The sequence below is a fragment of the Sciurus carolinensis genome, chromosome 4 (assembly GCF_902686445.1).
Source record: "Sciurus carolinensis chromosome 4, mSciCar1.2, whole genome shotgun sequence".
In the NCBI taxonomy this organism is placed as follows: Eukaryota; Metazoa; Chordata; class Mammalia; order Rodentia; family Sciuridae; genus Sciurus; species Sciurus carolinensis.
Window position 1 is genome coordinate 150693512 of NC_062216.1, and position 23313 is coordinate 150716824.

Below are 23313 nucleotides of genomic sequence, written 5' to 3' on the forward strand. Positions count from 1 at the left end.
TACCAACCTTTAAAATAGTATGTGATTTTATTACTCTACAATGGATCCAAACGAGAAAAACACAGGTGGAGTTCCCCATCCATGATCAATCTTCGTCAATAATTGGGCCATCCATATAATGCTAACATAACTCAAGATTTTCCAAAAAGGAAAAAATATATACTTTTTACCTTCTTACATTATGAAGACAAGTATATAGAGTTGAACAAGAAGCAGGTACCCAAAAAGATGACCATGGTGTGTTGACATGTCAGTCATCTGGTACCCATATCCCCTTTATTAGAAAGATCAGTTAGTCTGCAGCTCATCCATTCAGCGAATGCAGTCCAAAAGGATCATGTACTGGCCTTATGAGCTCTGAGTTTCCCATCTTGTCACCTAGCCAGTAGTTCATTGTGTTGTAACCCTCTCGTACTTTTTGTCCACATCCCTATACCCATGATAGACTGTACTCCTATGGCATCTTCAATAAATTGCTTTTCATTTCGAATCTCAGACTTATTATTTTGCTCTTTTCCTCCTGGATTTCCTAATAGAGAGTTTTTTTAGCTTTTGTTCTCACCACTCAGTCACATTTACAGATGAGGGAGTGAGTGTCGATGGGCTGTACTGTGTCCGGCTATCTGGCATCTTAGAAGTGGGTCTGATGATTAGCTGCATCTTGCTCCCACTGTTTGTAAGGAATCTGTCATGCACAAAGACACTTCTGTGCTCTGCCAGTAGTGAGGGACAATTAGTGCAGAATAAGGCTGTGAAGTGCTGACAGGGTCAGGGGGCCATTAGAGCTCTGGCTTATTGACTTTAACGAGCAGGGTGTCTCCACCTCCAAATGGCAGCAGCAACTCCTTGGGCCTGCTCACATTCATGCAGAAGTTCCACAGAGTGGAAGAACAGAGCGGCTGAATCCCCGCCTCATTTTTACCTCTGGCTGTGAAGACTGAGGCTACATAGCACCTGCCTGCCTCCCAAGAGAATCATGGAGGTGAGCTGCCCGCAAGAATTCCATGTGTTTTTGCATGGAAGAATATTCTACAATTCCAGAGTCTGCCTACCCCTAAGAAAATTCTGGATGAGTGCAGAGGGGCAGCAGGACGTTTGCAGATGCTAAAACAATAAAATGACATTCTTACTCCACTTTGGATTAGAGTGTCAGGGGTGAGGATGTGCAGGTGTGTGCATGAGAACATGAGTGCCTTCTAGTGCTTTCAGATCTGTAACTTTTATTGATTTATCAACACAAGTCCACATTTATCACATCTCTTTGTAAAAAAAGGAACAATGAATCAGGGGAAAAGATGAAGAATTACCCATACTCCCCTCTTCCAAAGGTAACCACTATTAGACCCAGCTTTGCTCTCTGTCCTCCAGTGAGTTTCCTGTGCCTGCATGTTCTTTTTATAACAAGAATGGGGAACTGTTAGAATGTTACCTCCTATAAAAAGCATTTCATAATTCCTTTAGTAAAAGTTATTGGCACCCTTATTTTTCTCTCTATTGCTACTTCTTCATTTTTACATTACCTAATAGGAAATAGGCGATGGTAAGAACTGGAAATATCAAGAGGAGCTAAGGAGACGCCATAAAAAGATTTCATGATTTAGTGAGGAAAAACAAATGGTCTAACCTGTCATTTAATGTAATAGTATAACTCCTCACTTCAGCAATGTAAAGATATCATGGGAGTATCAAGGAGAAATAACAAAATCAACCTGATTATCACAGTAAAGCAACATTGTGTGGAAATTAAAAAAAAAAAAAAAAAAAAGAATGGGGGTTGTATCGTACATGCTGCAGTACAGTTGACTTCCTTTAGTTAACATACAGCTCTCGTCCCAATGCCATTAAAGATTTTGCTTCACCAGTGGTTTCCCACATCCTTTGTGTTAGGGACACACTTTCAAGTCCCATAGTTTTGGCAACACCTTTGAAGAAATTCGAAGACACTTAGCTACCAACTGCAACAATGGCATTCACCCTCCAACACCCACCATCCCACTTTTTGCTTGGTTCCCCTTTAGCGCCGTGTCACTGTTCAAGAGAAGCTCTTGATGCTACCCCTATTGTGTGCTCTGACGTCCTCAAATAAGCTGTCTTAGGTTTTCAAAAGAGAGCTGGAGGTGTAGCTCCGGTAAAGTTCCTCTGAGTTCTACCCCCACTATGGCAACAAGTAACAACAGAATTGATGGCACACGGCAAAACGTTGGTAGACCTGTGTGTCGCTACCGCCCTACACCTTCATTTCCAGTGACAGCGCACCTCTCCTATATATAAATATGTCACCCTTTATTATCCCCTTCCCTATTCTGTGGATCCTCATATTTTCTTGACTTTTTCATTATTACATACAATGGTGTAGCCAGGCTCTGTGATGCACACTTGTGCTTACAGCTACTGGGGAGGCTGAGACAGGAGGATCCAAGTTTGAGGCAAGTCTTTGCAATGTAGTGATCTCCTATCTCAAAATTATAAAAGTAGAAAAAGGGCTGGGGATGTGACTTAGTGGCAGAGCATTTGCCCAGTACATGGGAGGCTCCGGTTCAATCCCTAGCACTGCATTAAACAAGCAATGATGCAAGGGAGGTCTCCATTGCAAAATGTCAACATTCATCGAGGGTACAATGAACTGGATCCCTGTTTTGTTTAACTCCAAACATGTTTTAATTTTGTTACCAATTAGATCTTATTATATAGCAAACCACCCCCACATGTATTGGTTTTCAGACAACAAATGTGCTGGCTTAACACTTCACTCACACTTAGCTCAGGGTTCTGTGAGCAGCCTGAGCTGCTGGAGGCTAACTCAGCTGACCTCTGCAGGGCTGGTTGGTACATCTGTGGTCAGCTGATGACTGGCCAAGGCTGGATGACTCAGGGTGGCCTCACTCGTGTGCCTGGCAAGGGCCAGCATCTGTCTGGGGCCACAGAGGTGTCTAAGTCACTCGCCCTTCCCCATCAGACTTGCCCAGCCTTGCTTACTTGGTGGTGGCAGCAAGGGTCACATAGCAGCCAGAAGCAAGCCCTGGTTGCCCCCACTGGCCAAACACTCTTCAGGCCTCTCTCTGTTGGCATTCCTTTTGCTAAGCTCCTCTTGGCCAAAGGCTGTCACGTAGGCGCTGAGGGTCAACGTAGGAGGCTCTACCCAAAGGTATGGAGAGAGGAGGGGAATAACTGGGGTCCTCTTTTTGCAACCTACCATAGCTGATATTTTAAAACCAAGATATCTGGACCCTGTTGACAAAGAGTTTGGCTACTCTGTTTCCTCTCCTCGCATCACTGGGCAAGCCCTGCCCAGCATGTCACCATCCCTCAGCGACAGACTGCATGCCCTCTACCCCTCTCCTACCTGTTGCTCAACCGCTGCAGGTATTTTTGCTTTCAACCTGCCTCTAGAAATAGACCCATGAGGATTCTTGGTATAAACTCCTAGAGGAGAATTTCTGGGTTTAAAGTTACACATGTTTTTTTGAAAAACTACTTTGACTTTTTAAAAACAACTTTTGCTCCAGTAAAATAGAGGCGATCTGATTTTTTTAAAAAACCATTTAGTCCCACCAGGCTTCAGTGATCTATTGTGAAATTTGCTGTTGGGGCGTGTATGCACACCCAGGCACACCCCTCCTGAGGCAGTAGGAGGAATCTGCCTTCACCCCTTTTTCTGGGAGTCCCCCAAGCATGGAAGTTTGGGATAGAGGCTCCCTGCATTCAGTTGTTCAGGGAAGGCTTATTGGGAGGCTACTATAGCCAGTTTGTCAGCTAAGTGGGGAGGTGAAAAGATGACCAATAAAAAATCCCCACCCACTGGGGTTCAGGGTTTGACCAGTGAGTAGACATGGATCTCCAATCCAACATGATGGGATCAAGGCCCTACCTGACTGAGTACTAAGCAGAACAGAGAGGGAACAGAGTGAAACTGTGGGGACAGAAAAGATTCCTCTGCTTTTCTTTATAGGTGGTGGGAGGCCTGGGAAATAAGACTCCCTCACTTGGGCAAGTTACTCCACTTTTTTGTGCAAATTTTCTCGCATGTAAAATGTGCCATAGTAGTGCTCACCTGTGGTTTCAGTGAGAATCCCATGGGGTGAAAGGTGCCTTGTGCTTAGTACAGTGCCCAGCACAGAAATGTTTCACTAGATCATTGGGCTGAATTATTTGGGCTCTTGGGATTTTTTTTCTAATATTCTTCCCCCTCCCAGGACTCTGAGAAATGTGAAGATAGACCCGCCTTCTGCTAGGGTCTATGGAACAGCAATGGCAAGTACGTAGTCTTCTGGCGCACTTATCAGGACTCCAAAGACTTATGAAATGGTAGCACACTTCAGAGCGTATTCAGAATCAGGGTGGGAGTCTGATCCAGCACTTGGCTCTCATTTAATGAATCCTGACAACCATGGCACATGGTTCCTGTGCCATGCAAATTCTTGCTGATTGCAAAACACTGCGCAAGTTACTGGAGATCCAAAGATAAATAAGACATAGTCCCTGCCCCACCGGGTCTCAGCCTTGGGGGAGACAAGAACCAGCAACTATGACACTGTTTGGCCAGCACAGAAGAGGGAGCAGTTAAGTTGGCCACACAGGAGGTGACACTTGAAGTGAGCTTGGGTAAGTTCTGCCCCAGTAGTGTGTCAGTTCCTGTGATGTTCTAAATATGAAATGTCCCCCAAAGGCTCAGGTGTGAGAGAGTGCAAGAGTTTTGAGAGGTGAAATTATGAGATTATGAGAATTATAACCCAATCAGTGAATTAATCCTCTGATATTGATTAATTGGGTGGTAACATAGGCAGGTAGAGTGTGTGACTGGATGAAGTAGGTCGCTGTGGGTGGGACTTGGAACTATATATTTTGTCCGTAGTGAGCGGAGCTCTCTGCTTCCTGCTCGCCCTGTCTTGAGCTGATTCCCTCCACTGTGCCCTTCTGCCATGATGTTTTGCCTCACCTTGGGCTCAGAGCTATGGAGTTAGCCAGCCATGGGCCGAACCTCTGAAACTGTGAGCCAAAATAAACTTTTGCTCTAAGTCATTCTTGTCAGGCCTTTTGGTCACAGCGATGCAAAGCTGACTCAAGCAGTCCCCTTAGGGGAGATTAATGGACACTAGAATTCCATTTAATTTATTATACATCTAGTTTGACAAATGGCACCCCTTGCCACAGATCTGCAAAGTGAATATGCAAAAAGGCTGTGTCAAAGCAATTTTGAAATGAAACCTAGTGACAAATGCTGTCCTCTTCTGTACCTCAAGACAGCAGTGACATTGAGAAGCATGTGACTTGTTTCACTATCATGCAATCAGGATCAGACTTGAGGTTTTAGGCATTAGGCATATTTTTGGATTCTTCTTTATGTCATCCTTTGCCCTTCTTCCTGTAAGACTCCAACAGATTCAAATTAGATGTTGCCGGCATACAGGGAATGTTTTTAGTGTGACAAGTTTCTGTTTACTTCTTTGAACTATTAACAACTCAGGAGAACAGGGACGTCTATCTTGTTGGCATTTACTGTTCTCATAGAAAAATTACATTTTCATGAAAGCACGGTTCTGTGAGCCAATTAAGCTTTGTCTTTGCTTTGTTAAAACTTGTGCAAAACATATGGCAATAATTCTGATAGCTATTGTTAATTCAGAGCACAGCCTATGACATCCAGGTTTAATACTTAAAAAGAAAAAAAGCAGACCCAACATCTGGGTAATACTAGCATGTTTCCATTGCAGTATCACATTTTATCTCTAGCCAGTGTTGTTTTAGGGTATCAAGTTGCATTCTTGATGGAGAATAATTATGGAAAATATACAAGGAGTTGGATTCGACCAAATAATTACTAGTCTTTCTCTTGATGACATGTAACCCTTGCCTGGTCGGCTTCTACAAAATGAATTGATTTTGTGAGGCTTTGCCAATATCAAAGGTCTTGGCATGACTTAGCTTATTGCTGATCCCCGGACCAGGCTGAACGCCTACATATGCCAACTAATGAAACCCCATCACAGATGGTAGTGAACTCTCTGCCTCTTATAACATGCCTTGGCCAAGGATGAGGGGATCTGTCTAAGGGATGTTTCTTTGAAGACCCAGAATATCCGTAGTAGAAGTGGTTCTTATCCATCAGAGGGCTTGGAGGTTCCCTTTAAGAATATTAGAAAGCTCTGGAAACCTTCTTTAGAAGAACATGTGTGTGCACATAAAAAAAAAAAAAAAAAATTTGGCATCTTATTTTGAAGGAATTCCCAGTGATCCAATTTGTTCATCCCCAGAACCCCAAATCTGAAAGTTAACAATGGATCCCTGGCACCAAACTTTCATCAAAATCTAGTTCTGACTAGTCCTATTTGGGTTTTAAATAGTATTTGGAGACTTGGTGACCAATGGTATGGAGTCAAATGTTTCTGTTGGATTATACAAGGATGTGAAGCGCTGACCATGGATTTAGAACAAAAGTGAAGCCATTTATCTAAGTCCTGGTTTTTATACAGCAAGTGCAGACCTTTTCCCTTAGGGAAGGGTAGGCTAGTGGACCTCCTGGTCCCACCTCTTTGAAAGGTAGGCGCTTGTAAACGTGCCATGTTTGATGATGTCTGGTTTTGAGGGATTTCTGCATCTACTTCACCTCCTTAGAACCAGAGTTTCCATACAGGGAAGGAATGAGCCTTTCGTGCCTGACACATGGAGGATAGTTGATTTCAGGGAGAAATCATATAGAGCTGCATTTACTTTATATGCTGGGAAATTACTCCCAGCAATGTCTTTTTGTCCAGCCATCTGCTTGAGTCAAGTTTTTCACGGCCTCTGGAAGTAGTAATTATTCCTGTTCTGAGGCTGAGCTCTGTGCTGGCTCTCTGCTGAGGGAGTGGACCCTTCAGTTATCTGTTGTCTATTGTCAAGAGTCCTTTTGTCACTCAATATTCAGCTGTTGATTTTCCAGTGGACACTTTATCTTTGAGGCTATAAATAAACCTTCCCAAGACAAGTCCCCTCTTTATGAAAGCACAAGAGACAAAACACACTAGTCAATCAGGATGTGATTTTATTCAGAATGTTGCAGTTTAAGAACATTTGTTATTGAGGAATGTCTTAAAGAAAAGGAAGGAGGCTTGGCTTTTATGGAGGCACATTAACAAGGGAGTCATCCATGAGTCTTAGGAGATTCGGAAGGAAGTGTGGAGTGGGTCTGGTAATATTTGAGGGCTGGTTCATTCACTGTGGTGGTTAATTGTTTTTTTGTTTTGTTTTGCTTTATTTTTTTGAAACACAAATAGGGGGACTACAATTTTTTAAAATTTGTCAATTGACCCAATATTTGTACATATTCATGAGTTACAATGTGAGGTTTTGATTTATCACAGTGACTAGTGACCAACTCATAGTAATTAGCATGTCCATCACCTTAAACTTTCTCCGGTAATCATCCCTGCTATCAGGGAGTCCAGGCCTTAGAAAAAGTTTAACACCATCGAAGGTCATGTCTGTTTGAACTCTCAGTGGCTTAGATGTGTTTTTCCCCCTGAGGGCTATGTGCTGGGAGCTGGGTCCTCCATGTGGTGGAGTGAGAGATGGTGGGATCTTTAAGAGGTGGGCCCAGTGGGGCTCCTCACCTTGAGGGCACTGCCCTAGAAGGAGTTAAGGCCCTTCTTGTGGGACCCTGAGGTCCTTAGAGAATTGTTAGAAGAACAAACTCAGCCTCTGAACTGACCCCTGAATCAATCTCTGGTTTCTTCCAGTGATGTGAGTCTCCCTCTCACCAGCTCTCCTGCCTGTGTGCCATCTGCCATTGACACTTAAACTAGCTCATTTAATTTGGGTAAAGAAAACCAAATGGCCTGCATAACCATAGCTAAATAAAAGGAAAGGAAGCAAAGCTATTCTTAGCTTCCTAGAGACCCAGAGAATGGGGGAACAATTTTCAATTGGGCCAACCATGGACCCTTCACCCATAACTTACAGAAATTCATTCTCCATATATTTCTTGAGCACCTGCTGTATGCCAGGCTTGAATATAGGTGGCGGGGATCTAGTAGTCAATGCAACAGTCCAGAACTTCAGCCCCCATGGAGCTCCCTGCTATAGAGAAACATAATGTAACAAAGGGACAGGGAGGGACAGCAGAAGGAGCAACACAGCCTTAGGTCGAAGGCGGTCTCAAAGAAGGGGACAGGGGGAAAACCTGTAGGAGAGGCAGGAGCCACACTGAGGCCCAGGCAGAGGCAGCAGTACAAGGCGAAAGCCCTGCAATGAAGACTGTTGAAATAACTAATTGGGACTCCAGCACCTGGGTTTCCTACATAAGAAACCAAAACCCAATGCAGGTAAACAGTAAAGGAGAACTTAAGCTCTACCATCAGAAACCACCAACTATCTCCTACCTAGAGTCTTTGCCAATCCAAAACTGCCAACTAATCACCAAATAGGGTCTTTCCTCCTTAACCAATCGGGTGTCTTCTCTATTTTGCTGCCATGGACTCCTCACCAGTTTCCCCTCATCCTGCTGCTGGCCCTGGAGCTGCTTCCTGCCTGAGTTGTTGACAGTTCGCATGCACTTGTCAAAATGTCAACCTGCCTAAATTTATCCTTTAACAGAACTTTTCAAGCATTTTCAAGGAATATGAAGGAAGCCAGGGTGGCCAGAGGGCAGTGGGCAAGAGGGAGAGTAGTAGGGGCTGAGGCCCGAGAGCTGGGGGAGCAGAGGGTGCAGAGTGATGTGGACAATCCGACCTTTGGTTCTACTCAGGGGGAGACGGGAAGGTGTGGGTGGTTTGGGGCAGAGGCGTGGTGTCTTCTAACACATCTTCAAAGGGTCCCTCTAGCCAACATTTTAAGAACACTGAAGCAGGAAACCAGAGAGGATGCTGTTACCCCGGTCTCAAGAAGATGGGGCTCCAACCAAGATGGTCATGGTGGAGTGTATGGGATGATGTGCTTTCCTGCTCAGGTCCCTTCAGGAATGAAATGCCAGGCCTCCAGTGGCTGAGAGGGTTCTGGCTAAAGGCCTTCTGCTGTCAGTCATCTTCAAGAATTGCCTCCGCAAGAGTCCATCTTGTCCAATGGCGCCCCCCTTCCCTGGGACAGCCTGCATGAAGTGATCTGTCAGTGAGGGTGCAAAAGGCCTGGCCCCTCACCTCTATTCAAGACAACTCCTTAAGGCCTCCCAGCCCAGAGGGCCTCAGGGAGTCAGCTCAGACCTTTGTGGTGGTGACTGCTCACAGCTCAACGTCTGCCTCTGTCCAAGCCTCTTTCCTTCCTTAAGGCATTGATCCCGAGAGCACCCCCTTGTAAACTTTCTGTCCCCTTAACCCCTTCTCAGAATCAGCTTCCAGGGGTGCACACCAGTAGCATCAAGGTGACGAACAGTGGTCAGGCTCTGAAGATATTTTCAATACATTTGGATGTGATGTTTCAAAAGAAAATTCAATTATGAAACATGAAAGTTTTGTCCTAAAAACTGGAAGGATGGATTCATTATTGAATGACATGAGAAAGACCATTGGAAAGTCAGACTCTTGTGTGTGTTGTGGGGGCAGGGCTGTGGGAATAGAGGAGGAACATATGGAGTATATTAGAAATAAAAACAAACTCAGGGGTTAGAGATGTAAATCAGTGGTAGAGTGTGTATTTAGCATACATGGGCTCTGAGTTCAATCCTTAGCACCCCCCAAAAAAAATCAACTTGGGGTATGTGACTCAGTAGCAGAGCATGTTGCCTAGTATGCACTAGGCCTTGGCTTCGGTCCCCAATGCACGTGGACGCATGCACTGCACACACACACACACACACACACACACACACAATGAACATGCAGGTAAAAGGTCCAATTCCATTTCCAGAAACAATCTTAGCTTTGACTTTGAATACCTCCAACATTATACACTGTAGATAGACTATGTTGCATTGCTATTTAATTTAATTTGAGAAACATCAAATTAAATTACAGAAAACGTGAATACTAGGTTCAACCATTATACAATGGTTGTTAATTCATAAAGATCCAGAGTCTGCGTGGCTTTACAAGGGTACAGGGCTGGCCATTGGTACATCCACCATATATTTTTTATCTATAAGAACCTTATAATCCATAGTACAGTCATGGGCTCCTATTAGCTGTTGAAAAAAAGCAGGGCTGTTTACAAACTACATATATCATATACCCTGAGGCTAATTCCAAAGTAACCTTGAAGTAAGAATCACAATGACATGACACCACCTTGTACAGATACAGTTCTGAGAAAATTCACAGTGAAGAGCAAGTTCATCAGAGGCACCTGTAGTCAAGGAGATGAATCTTGAGCTGGGGCTTGGCCAAGTGTGGCGGAAGTGGAAAGTCTGGGGAGAGTGTCAGAGTGAGGAGAACCAGAGAAGGCCCAGAAGCCAAGACAGGAAGACACATAATAGCGACAGTTGTGACAAGCCTGCTTCCCGAGAAGCAGATTGACCAAATCAGGTGGGGCAAGTCAGAGGATTTTAAAAAACCAGCCAAGGAGTTTGGATTTTGCCTTTTCAATTACCAGAGAAGTAGAAGAAATCTCAAAACCTTTAAGATGCCAGCTTGCACTGTGAATCTCCAAAAAGGAAATGTGTAATATTTCCCAAACTTATTTAACATTCGAACCTTTCTTTCCATGACTCCACCTATGAATATCTCTGGAAAGATTTATCCTACAGACACATTGAGGTAGAGGCCATTCAACCTTAGAGTGTAAGGGGAACTCTCGAGACTCGGGTACCAAAAATAACCAAGATTATTTTGAAGGTTATGAACAGCGTCTTGGGTGATGTGCAAACATTGATTTATTCTCCTCCTCCCCCAATTCATCTGCACTGTTAGTAACACATTATATTACGGGACACTTGGAAAGAGAAACATGGTTTTCTGGAACCTTCTTTGCTTTCTTTAATGATTGATAAATCTGTCACATTTTTCATCATATGATTCAGGTATCCTTGCAAAATTTCTCCCTGAGTGGGTGTCATACAGCATTTAGTTCAAGTAATAAGTTGTATTGCTTATTTTACAGCAGGCAGTGGACACTCTCAGGACATTACCAGATACTAGGTCTGACATGCAGGAACAGGTTTGTCCCAAGACAGGCAAGTTCTCTGTTGCCCCGGCCACTCTCTCTGTCACTACTCTTGCCAGAACTTTCTTAAGTTTTTGTGCCCTCTCACTTGGGTTCTCATTTGCTTACTCTGGTGCCTCCTCCTCTAAACCACCTGGGAATTGAGCTTGGTTTTTAATCTTCCCTTCATTCTACTTCAAAAAGTCTATAAAACAATAGCCTATGTATTTGTTTTTCCAGTGGGCATTCAGCCAGTCTTTAACCTTGGTTTAGCCAAAAGCCCCAACCAAGAATGGTACCAAATCCTCCAGTCCTCTACTATGTGGCTTTTGAAGATGTTTTGAGGAGTTGGGGATATAGCTCAGTTGGTAGTGTGCTTGTCTCACAAGCACGGGGCACTGGGTTCAATCTCCAGCACCACAAAAAAGAATAAAAAAAGAAAATGTTTTGAGGAATTATTTATTGGAGAAGGATTATCACCATGTATTGATGGGGATACAGGAGGGACACTGTTGCCATGTGGGGGGCAGGGACTGGGGACAGTAAGTATACCTCACTATGGGTGATAATCCTACATAATGAAGGGCTAATCTACCCAAAATGCCAGTGACACCCCAGTAATAACTTCTATATGGTTATTTAGGTACCACTTTGATCAATTTTCATTATCTAAAATATTGCCTGTGCCATTACTAGCTTACTATTTTTCTTTGAATTAACTCACTTTTTAAAAAAAAAGTCTTTACTTCAAGCAGTAGTATACTTGAAAAAAATGGGTCAATATTGTTCTTTATGTATTTTACAGTATACCTAATAATACATACCTAACACCTATCACAGAATATTGTTTGTTAAGTTTGGGAACACTGGGCCCATCTTATGACCACATATCCTGTTGGGCTTATGTACATTTAGCCTTATATACATTTTCTCTCCTGAACGTTTTCTCTTCTGAAGGGCTAAGCAAGTACCACTGATGGACTCCTTAGCATGAGCATTGTAAGAGCAAAAGTCACATGTTTAATGCCTCAGAAAGGTAATTTGTTTTAAATAAAGAAGCCTATTCTCCTACAAGGACAGTATCTTTGACCCAAGTTAAAGGCCTCTTTGCTGGTTCCAAAGTCAAGGATAAAATGAGGCCCCCTTAGGGTTTGCCCCTTGGAATGTAGGCTCTTCAAGAGTAGGCCTAGGTCTTGGGACCCCACCTTTCCTAACACAAAGTCTGACACATACTCCATGTTTAATGAACATCTCCACAAATGGATGAAAGCCTGAACAAATGAATGTGTGCTTTTCCCTCACTCCAGGACAAGTGATGAAGGACTGTTGTCACAGATTCAAAAATGTCTTACACATGTTTCTTGGGTAAGTTATGTAACGGCTCTTGTGCTTTCAGGATCTTTTTCTCTGAAATAGAGGTAATAATAGAATCAACCTCATAGCACTGTTATGAATAGTCAGTGAGATGCTGACTGTAAAGTGCTTAGTACATTGTCAGGCACAGGATATACACTATGGAAACATTTGATGAATGAATGAACGAATGAACAAATCAATGAATGAATGAATGCTGCCTGGCTTGTCCTTAGGTTTTCAATGTTTGTTGAAAGAGCAGATCAACACATGCTGGGCTATTATGTTCCTACACTCTGCATCCTTGTGCAAAGCTGTCCCCAGGGGCAACAGCAGATGCTAAAGCAGAACATCCTGACCTCTAGTGAGGAAGTCCCAGTTCAGTTCTCAGCACAGAAAGAGCTTTTCCAGAACACAGAACCTAGGGAGATGGCCCCAACCCTCAGTTACAGGCTGCACAGGAACTGGTATTTATTTAGAGCAATGCTAGAACATGTCCAATTAACTAAAATCCCGCTCCCTTTCACCTGACTCATTCTGCAAGAATGTAACAAGGACTTAGAGGCTGCTTTTACTAAAAACACTGACTCTTCACTTGGGCCTGCAAATGTGAAAAACTTGGCATCTCTGTCTCCATTTTACATCTGTCTCCTTTGCTCTGAGTCATCTTGGATTCCAGGAACAACAGGTCTGATCCATAAACATCTTGTGATGAGTTGAAACTACCCCTTCACCCCAGGCAACAGCAACTTCCTTATCACTGCCCCACTTGACCGATCCTGAGAGAATGATAAATCAAAGCACAATTTGACCAAGACTCCTTGACTATTCATACTTCTGGTCTACCTTGTCTATGTGATGTGGGAACTCATGTCAGTGTACCCTGAAGACAGGGTTGGAAACTCTGGTCCCCTGTTTTCCCAGTATAGCTATGCTAATTAAAGTTCCTGCTTTTCACCATTACTTATTTTTGTTTTTTGGGGCAAGTGACAGGATCTGATTTGTTGGGATCCCCGGAGTTGGGTCTCTGGCTCAGTAACAGGAACAAAGTATTTTTATGCAGTGAGTATGGAGCTGCAGGGGAGGGGAGACAAAGGAAGCAGCAGTGATGGAGCATCTGTTAGGGCACCATGCACGTGGAAGGGAGTCAAACTGTTAGAAACACTGGGGTGTCACAGTGAATCAAGTGTGCTCTCAAGTAGCCCTGCAAGGCCAACTTTACTTCTGCAGAAGGGTGTGCTACCAAAGAAAATCCAGCAAGCAAGCACACCTGCAGGCAGTTCACCTGTTTTTAGGCCTAATATAGCACTGCGCCTTCCCATGATAGGAGGAGGTTGGGGTTCAATCTTTGCAATAGGCTAATTTAAAAATTGGGTTGGGCAAAAGGAAGGGCTATAGTTAAAATGACTGCAATTGATCTCAAAATGGCTTACAATTGGATCCTACATCCCAATTAAGGCTAAATACTATATTTTGAAAACGGATCATCAAATTTTCTATTTCTTACACAATTGTGTTGTGTCATTTAATCCTTTGAGAATCCTAGGAGTCAGGGTCTTAACCTTATTTCCCTTATTTCACAGGCCAGAAAACCAATGCTCTAAGAAGTTAACTCAGCATGGTCATTTGTTTAAAATACATAGCAGTACCCAATTTGAACTAAGGCTCATCTTAACTGTTTTCTGTAAACCCCTGATGTGCTGCCAAGAGGTTGCTCAGAATGGTTATGGCAGCTACACATCAAAACATACCCAGCCTTATACAAATGATCAACAAATATATGGAAAAGCGTTCAACATCTCTAGTAATTAGAGAAATGCAAATCAAAACCACCCTAAGATTTCATCTCACCCCAGTTAGAATGACTATTATCAAGAACACAAGCAATAATAGGTGTTGGCAAGGATGTGGGAAAAAAGGCATACTCAGACATTGCTGGTGGAGTTGCAAATTGGTGCGGCCACTCTGGAAAGCAGTGTGGAGAATCCTCAGAAAACCCACCATTTGACCCAGCTATCCCACTCTTCGATTTATACCCAAAGGACTTAAAATCAGCATACTACAGTGATACAGCCACATCAATATTCACAGCAGCTCAATTCATAATAGCTAGATTGTGGAACCAAACTAGATGCCCTTCAATTGATGAATGGATAAAGAAACTGTGGTATATATACATAATGGAATGTTATTCAGCCACGCTGGTAAATGGATGGAGTTGGAGAATATTGTGCTAAGTGAAATAAGCTAAGCCCAAAAAAACTAAAGGCTGAATACTTTCTCTGATAAGTGGATGATGATACATAATGGAAGGGGGGATCACAGGGGGCAAGAGAAGAATGAAGGAACTTTGGATGGTGTAGAGGAAGGGGTGGGGGAAGGAAAGATAGTAGACTGAGACAGACAGTGTTACCCTATGTACATGTATGATTACATGAATGGTGTAAATCTACATTGTGTACAACCATAGAAATGAAAAGCTGTACTCCACTTGTGTACAATGAATCAAAGTTCAGCCTGTAAAAATAAAAATTTAAATATATATGTGTTTGTGTATATATATATATATATATGTGTGTGTATATATATATGTGTGTGTGTGTATATATATATATATATGTATATATATATATATATATATGTATGTATTTTAAAAAATGTACCCAGCCTACCAGCTGGATTTTTGGTGTCAGTACCTCTCCTATCATTGTTACAGAGAATTAGTGAGTGATATTAATTAAATAGATGATCATTACTAGCTCCCACCTGCCACCAGCCATCAAGTCATGTGAAACAGCAGCACACAGTAAGGTTGCAGTTACTGTCCTGTGGGATTTAGTAAGCACCCAAGATAACTGCCACCTGAGTCAGTGTGTGGGCAGAGTGCAGCACGGGCTTTTAAATAGGCTGTTTGTCTCATGGCTAAAAGAAAAGAACCATTCAAGACCTTGCTTGAACAACCTTTTGCATGAGAAAGTGCAGGAAAAGTTGGATTCTTGGCAAAACAGAGACCTGTTTTTCTGAGCAGGTAGATTCCACATCTCATGCTGGCAACACTGATTTTAGATAAATGGTTTAAATTTTCCTTTTCCCGGAATTATGCAGGCAGTACCCTGATACTGTCTCAGTATCTGTGTGGTCCAGTGGTGTTCTGACTTTATTCAGCCGTTTAACATGTGAGCTCCTCCTTGACTTCTCTAATGGATCCTCTTTGCTCTCCACCTCCACCCCCAATCCCTCTCTTTGGGCCCCAGGGAGCTTATGCCAAAACTATTTTCAAAGTAAAATGTCATTAGCCTATTCTACCCCTTGAGGAATAATCCTTCTGCCCTTTAGAGATGACTGTTCCTGCATCCTGCTTTCCAAACAGTTAATCTTATTAAGTCATTCACAGGATTGGGAAATGGCCTATCATCTGAATTTGTTAATTCTGATGAAGATTATCTGAGGTCGCTGTTGGTCAATCTGAAGTCTGAGCTCCCAAATAAAAGTCAGAGAATTCCCTTGCTAGCTTCATTGTCTGTGAAATAAATATCTCCAACCAGGATGGCTTCCTCTGTAATGTAGGGCTTGCTTGGACAGTAATAGTCTTGAAGCCACCTAACATGTCCTTTGCAAATTAGCTTCTCATTTCCCTCCTCTTTGAAAAACATCCTAAATTCTAAAGAAAAGCAGCCCCTAAATGATTAAAGTATTAATTGCTAGAGTTAGCTACTCCAAAGAAAAGGAACAAGAAAAACATGGGTTGTGAGACCTCCTAATCAATCATAATTTAGATTTGCAGAACCAAGAACATCTGGTGACCTTCATATAATATCAGAAAGGAAATGGACCACAGTAGGTAATGATTACTCTCGTGCTCAGTCATTTGTGGCTAAAAACACACTCCCTTAAGTTTCCTTGCTTACAGTCTTAGCTAAGATGGTAAGTATGTCCAAGACAGGAGTCTGCCCTCTTCAAACTTGCTGGTTGTGGCCTATAAAACTCTTTCTTTTCCCATTACTTCGTTGATCGAGTTGCTGGTTTCACTGGGTGACAGCTGAACCAGACTTTTTTTTTTTACCATTACAGTCCCAGCATTTAAGATTCATGGTGATAGTTTCAGGCACAAACCTGCATGTGTGTGTGTTGTAACTGCTGGAATTTCCAGGCACAGGTGGCACTTATAAAACCTCTTCCTTCTCATGTCCAGGCTGTTGGCCCCCATTGGGTAGGAAAAATGAATGAGAGAAATAATTTTCTCTCTATATTTTCATAGTTCCTAGTTGAGATGGACCTCTGTAACAAAAGGCAGATTAACAAGAGAAAAAAACATGGATACATGGGAGATGCTCAGGAAAAAGTGAGTCAGTCTCAAAAACATTGCTTTTTCAGGCTTAAATTCCATGTCTCTGGAACAAAAGAGAAGGGTGTAGGGTTCTGCCTGATTATGACAAGATGGTTGGGAAATGCACTATAAACAAGAGCAAGTTCTGTTATGTAGATTGAAATCAATGCTTTCTCCACTGCTGTGAGTTTCTAGGCATTTAGAGTCACTCTTCTCTTCTTGATGCAGAGAGGAAGCACTCTTACAGAGATTTCCTTCCTAGATGTAAATTCTCAGACATTTTCAGAACTTCTTCCCTATCTGCAGTTTTCCAAAATAACCAGCTCAAAATAATCCTTATGCTAAAGAGGCATACATGGAGTGGCATATTCTGATTTCCTACAGTCGTAGTTTGGGGTGGCATGTCCCATCAGTATCCCACACCAAGCCACCATCAGGTTTCCTTTTCTTTTTAACTCAAGGAATTTCTCCAAGGTTTACATCTCACTTGCTATTTCAAATTTTCCTGCTCTTACCTGATTCATTTAGTCATTCAAAAAACAATTGCTCTTAATGCCGTCTATGTGCCAGGCAAGGTATACCCAGGTGAGGGCTACCACAGAGTTTGTAATCTAGTGACAGGTTGTAAGCTAAGTGATAAGAAGCAAGTATGAGAGTATATTGAAAGGAAGTTTAATCTCACCTGGGGGGTCACAAGGTTCCCACAAGGATGCTCTGGATTCACCTCACTGCCTCAGGTCAGATTCTGGATTTCCCTGGTCTGTCAGTCCTTCCATTTTGGTGGCTCAGTTGGATGGTTTACTTGGCTACTGGGTCCTTTTCTCCGATACACCACCTCTCGGTAACGCTTCTTGGCTCCATGAACTACAGCCAAAAAAGACAGGGTGAAGGTGATCAAAGTTCATATTTTTTAAACAGTTGCTACTTGTTGTCTGTAGAAAACAAAGGGGAAAAGACACGGCACACAGCTAGTGACGTTACTAGTTTGATGTGCCACTTCTGTTGGCAATGGCACAGTAATGCCTCTTCCTGTGCTCCAAGGAGGAGCCACATAATACTCGTATTTTTAATCATTTCCTTCTGTTTTTGCCTACAGGACTTAGTTTAAGACTTTTGTTTCATTTATTCACTAATTCAGAAACATTCTCACTGATCTGCTAGGTGCCAAGCTGCAACGGGGATTGAACTAGTACCTCATGCTCTACCACTAAGCTATTTCCCCACCCCTTTTTATTATTGTTATTTTTTATTTTGAGACAGAGTCTCACTAATTTATCCAGGCAGGACTCGAACTGGTGTGCCTCCTGCCTCGGCTTACAAGTTGAGGAATTATAGGCATGTGCCACTGGACCGGGCTATACCATAATTTTGGTTGGATCAATATTAATATGACAATATAAATATTTGGATTATGCTTACTTTTCCTTGCACAACTTTTGGTTCCACCTGGATATTATTATTCCTCTTGTTTATGTTATACACATTTATCACTAAATCATCCTTAAACAGTCAAAAATTTTCACACACATCAGGCATTCTATTAATTTTAACCCCTTAGGTCCTTCCCAGAATCTTCTGACTTGCTCCGATCTAGACAAGTCGCCCTCCAGACCTGCTACATGGCTGTTATCCTGGAGGTTTCCCTTTAACATCACACTGGGAATTTCTTTCACTTCACTCTTGTGTTTGTAGCCCCCTCTGCCCTGAATTCCAGTGTGTTTTCTCTTTCTTGTTTGATTCCCTTATTTTGGTGGAGCAGCTTCCCAGTTGCATCCTGAGAAAGGTACATAGTGGTTGTGGTTTTTGACAACTTCCATTTCTGAAAGTCTTTGCATTACCTGACAGCGTGGCTAGGTATAAAATTCACTTTTTTCAGCAGCATTTCCTCAAGTATCCATACTATTGAGAACATTTATGCCATTTTGAGTTTTTTCTTGCAACATAACCACTTTTTTCACTGTCCAGAGGGTTTTAGATTCTTTCTTTGACTCCAAAAATACTTCAAATTCACAATGATATGCTTTGACTAGTATAATCTGTTTGTTTTGCTGGTCACTTGATACATTTTGTTTGTTTGTTTTATCTAACACTAGTATTTATATCTGAGAAATTTTCTTGAATTATTTCTTTGTTGATTTTATTCCTGTTATTTTCCTCACTTTCTGGGATTCATATTGTTCAGATATTGAACTTCCTGACTTGGTCTGTAAAGTTTCTTATTCTTTCCTATTTTCTGTCATTTTATTGCCCTTTGGAAGTTTTAATCAACTCTTTCTTCTGAACTTTTTGTTGGATTTTTAATTCATGTCATACGATTTTTAATTTTTAAGATTCTTTGGTTATGCAAATATTCTATTTTGAAACTGCATCCTATTGCTTCATGTTGGCACTATATTCTCTTGACTTTTGGATTGTTTTTATTTTTATAGTTTCTGTTTTCTCTAATTTCTTTCTTTTTTTAATATATGTCTTAGTACATTTTCTGTTGCTAATAATGCAATACCACTGGTAAGTTACAAAGAAAAGTAGTTCATTTGGCTCATGGTTCTATTCCAAGGTTGAGATGCTGCATCCACTGATGACCTTCTGGGTGGCAGAGCCTATAGGAGATTCAGGGCATCACATGTAAGAGACAGGGAGTGTGAGTGTGTATCTTACCCTCCTTCCCTTTTCTTACAGAGTTTCCACCCTGATGACCTTGTCTAATCCTACTCCTCCCAGAAGTTTTATCTCTAAATGCCATAGTTGGACTAAGTTTCAACCTTCTTAATTCTTCATAATAGGTATTAAGTTCCCACATAAGTTTTGGAGGGGACAAATTATACTCCAGTCATAGCACTCTGCCTTTTTTCTTAGAAGATTTCTCCAAATGTCTGATGCTCCTTGACTGTTCATTTATATTTAAAACAAGACACTAAGAATCTTGATGAGACTCTACTGTGGATGGAGCTTGAAAGAGCATCAGATCACTTGGAGGGTAAAGACTGGGCTCTTTCGCTGGAAAACTCAAATATCTATGTCTTTAGTTCTTTTCTTTTGGTGTATTAGATGTGTTCCAAGAAGCATCTTCTAAGATCCCCCAGTTTTCTGGGAACCAAGTAAATCAAGAGGACTATAGGGCACGTTCTCAATATTTATTAGTTAATTCTCCTTTTTCAAAATGGTTACTACCCTCAACTGTGCCATGAGGAATCTCAGAAACCTTCTGGTTTTATTCTGTATGGAGTCTGAATCTCTATTTTCTGCTGAGGTAAAAGGAGTTGGTCACCTAGTCATACAAAGTGGAGGATTTGGGGAAGTCTAGCTGCCTCTTAAGACTTTTGTTTTCCCCTTTACTTCAAATAATAAACCTGCTAGTTGTAATTATTAATATGTTGTGGTTTTTCTTTGGAAAATGGGCAGCTACTTAGCTTGCTCACCTATGACATAGCTGTCCTGGACCTGCTAGGTCATTTGTCTGTCTTCTGCTTCCTAACTCACAACATCTTATAGCTATCATTCTAGTTTTCTTTTCCTTTTTGGATTTGTAGCAAAACAAAACAAGACCTACCATATCAGTTAGTGAAGATTCAGAGAGAGTAGAGGAAAATATGTTTCATCTTCTATCTTTAAAGTACATTTGACTCTTGCTTCATATACATTTTACTGAGAAAACATTCCGGTATGCAGTTTACTTTCTTAATAATTACTTTTTAAAGGTGAAGAAAATAGAAGTCGTTAGCAGTAATTTTGAAGACATGATAGAGAATTTCTTACTTACAAAGTATTTTTGAGTCAGTGTTGCAGGGATATGGATCAACTGAAATTGTAATGACCTTGATTCACAAATATAAAACTGTCTATTTTTTACTTTATGGAAAGTGACAGCTTTTAAAGGTAAGTGAGGGAATGCTGTGGGAATGAGGTCTTTGTATTTGTGGTAGAGGAACACTAAGAAATTAAGTTCTAGGCCCGGTTCAACGGGGAATGATGTTTCACCACTACAATCAGAGAATGTATGCAAGACACAAAACTCAAATTATTTCTGAGGGGAAGCCCAAGGACAGAAATTGATTGCTTATTCAATGGCTGAGCTATAATGTTGGGAAATTAGAAAGGCAATTTGGGTTACTTAAAATGAAGATTGAGAACAGAAAAGAAGGCTTGATGATTCCCCTTTTTTGAAATGTGAATGCATGGTTTGTGCTTATGGAAAAGATTTCAAAGATCAATAATATCCAATGTTGTTAAAATTATGAAGAAATAGGCAATTTATGCACTGTGGGGAGCATCCATTTATATAGCCTTTGTTAAAGAGCAATAAAGAGCAGTTGGTGATTGCAGTCGGTTCACTGTATCCTTGGTTCCCACATCCCTGGATGGGAAATACTTGGAAAAAAGTTGCATTTGTTCTGAACATGTATAGATTTTATTTTATTTTATTGACATTTTTCCCTAAACAATTCTGTTTACATAGCATTTGCATTGTAAGTTTATTTTATTTTTTTTAATTAAAATAATTTTCATTTTTACACATTTTGATTCAGTGTATACAAATGGGGTACAACTTTTCATTTCTATGGTTGTACACAATGTAGATTCACACCATTCATGTAATTATATATATATATATATATATGGTAATACTGTCTGTTTCATTACTGTTTTTCCATCCCATCCCCTCCCCTCCTTTTTCCTCTACACCATCCAAAGTTCCTTCACTCTTCTCTTGCCCCCTGTCATCCCCCCTTGTTATATATTGTCATGAACTTATCAGAGAAAACATTCAGCCTTTGGTTTTTTGGGCTTGGCCTATTTCACTTAGCATGATATTTTCCAACTTCATTCATTTACCAGCAAATACCATAATTTTACTCTCCTTTATGGCTGAGTAATATTCCATTGTGTATATACACCACAGTTTCTTTATCCATTCGTCAACTGAAGGGCATCTAGGTTGGTTTCCAATCTAGCTATTGTGAATTGAGCTGCTATGAACATTGATGCAGCTGCATCACTGTAGTATGCTGATTTTAAGTCCTTTGGATATAAACTAAGGAGTGGGATAGCTGGGCCAAATGTTGGGTCCATTCCAAGCTTTCTGAGGAATCTCCACACTGCTTTCCAGAGTGGCTGTACCAATTTGCAACTCCACCAGCAATGTATGAGTGTGCCTTTTTCCCTACATTCTCGCCAACACTTATTATTGCTTGTGTTCTTGATAATAACCATTCTAATTGGAGTAAGTTTATTTTAATTAACCTAGAGATGATTTAAAGTATTTGGGAGGTTCAGCTTAAGTTATATGCAAATACTAACCATTTTCTATAAGGAACTTTATTGTCTGTGGATTTTGGCATCCCTAGTGGTGTTGTGTGGGGGTCCTGAATCAATGCTCTGTAGATACCAAGGGATGATTGCATATATATTAAAATTTAAAATGTAGGTGTACATTGACTCAGCAAGCCACTTTGTACAAATAATTCTACAGGAAAGACTGAAAAATTAGTGTATAGGAATGTTCATTGCATCATTACTTGTAGTAGGGAAAACCAAAAATAATAAAAGTGTGCTTTATAGAGGATTATTTAAACCCATGATGCTGCAGACCCAAATAGGACTGGTCTCTGGTGGTTCATTCTTCAAAAGAAACTAACTTAGCATCTTCTATATAACATTGGAAGAAGTCTAATTCACACCACATCTCCATTTAATAATTTACTTTTGTTTCTGAGCTTGATTAGTGAATACTTAAGCGCACCATATGTCAGGAAAAAGATATAAGATCAGTTAATATATGATTCACAGAATATCTGAAATGGGTTCTTTCTTTAAAAATGTTACAAAATAGAATATACAGCATGACTGACCTCATTTATGTGTAAAAGCAACAATACCAACCATAGGCTTCCAGCTTCAAGTAATTGAAGAAGAGTTTGTATCAGCCTAAACCTCCTGCTGAAATAATGATAAAGTCAGAACACATATATAATTATATATGAGTGCTAGAAAAGGACCAAACTGGAGAAGAAATAATCCACACTAAACGCTTTTCTCTTGCACACACTCACAAGTCTCACAACATAGACTTCTTCAACTGAAGAATTAGAGGTTGAAATACAGGATTTCCAGAGCAACTGGAAATCCAAGGAGAGGAATCCAGAACATTAGGATAATAGAGGGGAAGTTCCCAGATTTATGTACAAAATCTTCTCAGAATCTTGGCTGACTTTTTAGCTGCAAATATACATGGCAAAACTCCAAAGAGCACAGCAGAAAACAACAACTGGAAGAAAGAAAGTGCTGAGCAGATATTTCAGCAGTTTCCTGGTGTTCAGGAGATAGAGTTTGAAGTTATCAGGGGGCTTGGTGTACAACTCTTGCATTTCATCTATATGACGGAAGCATCATGTTTCACATGTAAGGACCACTTCCCAGGATTATGGACTATTTTTTAGAGCTAAGAACAAGAATAAAAAATAACTATCTTAACAAAACAGGATAAAGGTTTCCCTTGAGAAACTTAGCTGCCTGATAGAACAAAACCAAACGCTAATCAGAGGTAGATAACAGAAGTTAAAATTTCTACAATGTCCAACATACAAAGT